We start from the raw sequence: 1,304 nt of genomic DNA on the forward strand, positions 1-1,304 counted from the left end.
GTGCAGATCAAAACCTTCTGATCGATATTGCGCCATCGCACCTCGCAGAAACCGTTCAACCCATTTTTGTGTCCTCTGGTTTGGCAGAGCGATGCATCACCTCGGCTATGAATCTTGAAGCACTCATCGACAGTTTGGCCGAGTGGTCTAAGGCGATGGCTTAAGGCGCCAGTCCGAAAGGGCGTGGGTTCGAACCCCACAGCTGTCAGTCTATATACCTGACTGGTGTTATATTGAGAACCCAGAGCTTTTCAGAAGCGAGGTAGTACAAGATCAAAACCTTCTGATCGATATTGCGCCATCGCACCTCGCAGAAACCGTTCAACCCATTTTTGTGTCCTCTGGTTTGGCAGAGCGATGCATCACCTCGGCTATGAATCGTGAAGCACTCATCGACAGTTTGGCCGAGCGTCAGTCCGAAAGGGCGTGGGTTCGAACCCCACCGCTGTCAGTCTATATACCTGACTGGGGTTATATTAAGAACCGAGACCTTTTCAGAAGCGAGGTAGTGCAGGATCAACACCTTCTGATCGATATTGCGCCATCGCAACTCCTAGAAACCGTTCAACCCATTTTTGTCTCCTCTGGTTTGGCAGAGCGATGCGTCACCTCGGCTATGAATCTTGAAGCACTCATCGACAGTTTGGCCGAGTGGTCTAAGGCGCTGGCTTTAAATCGCCAGTCCGAAAGGGCGTGGGTTCTAACCCCACAGCTGTTAGAAATTTCTTTTCGTGTGATTTGATGAAGAACGCATTCCGCGGAAACGGTTCGAAACCGTTTTTGTGTCATGTCCTATAGTGTAACGCATCTTCTCCGCTATGATTTTTGAAGCACTCATCGACAGTTTGGCCGAGTGGTCTAAGGCGCTGGCTTAAGGCGCCAGTCCGAAAGGGCGTGAGTTCGAACTCCACAGCTGTCAGTCTATATACCTGACTGGTGTTATATTGAGAACCCAGACCTTTTCAGAAGCGAGGTAGTGCAAGATCAAAACCTTCTGATCGATATTGCGCCATCGCACCTCGCAGAAACCGTTCAACCCATTTTTGTGTCCTCTGGTTTGGCAGAGCGATGCATCACCTCGGCTATGAATCCTGAAGCACTCATCGACAGTTTGGCCGAGTGGTCCAAGGCGCTGGCTTTAGGCGTAAGTCCGAAAGGGCGCGGGTTCGAACCCCACAGCTGTCAGTCTATATACCTGACTGGTCTTATATTAAGAACCGAGACCCTTTCAGAAGCGAGGTAGTGCAAGACCAAAACCTTTTGATCGATATTGTGCCATCGCACCTCGCAGAATCCGTTCAATC

At 50.2% G+C, this 1,304-nt stretch overlaps 4 non-coding genes across 4 annotated transcripts; all 4 read left to right on the forward strand.

Annotated features, from left to right (window-relative positions):
- The first annotated feature begins 128 nt into the window (after positions 1–128).
- Pmar_PMAR001737 lies at positions 129–208 on the forward strand. Its single transcript has one exon. It is a non-coding gene; the product is annotated as a tRNA-Leu (tRNA).
- A 429-nt stretch (positions 209–637) lies between these two features.
- Positions 638–718, forward strand: Pmar_PMAR001738. The gene has a single exon. It is a non-coding gene; the product is annotated as a tRNA-Leu (tRNA).
- A 121-nt stretch (positions 719–839) lies between these two features.
- On the forward strand, positions 840–919 carry Pmar_PMAR001739. The gene has a single exon. It is a non-coding gene; the product is annotated as a tRNA-Leu (tRNA).
- A 186-nt stretch (positions 920–1,105) lies between these two features.
- Pmar_PMAR001740 lies at positions 1,106–1,185 on the forward strand. Its single transcript has one exon. It is a non-coding gene; the product is annotated as a tRNA-Leu (tRNA).
- The last annotated feature ends 119 nt before the right edge of the window (positions 1,186–1,304 follow it).

Source organism: Perkinsus marinus (assembly GCF_000006405.1).
Source record: "Perkinsus marinus ATCC 50983 genomic scaffold scf_1104296943942, whole genome shotgun sequence".
Classification (NCBI taxonomy): Eukaryota; Perkinsozoa; order Perkinsida; family Perkinsidae; genus Perkinsus; species Perkinsus marinus.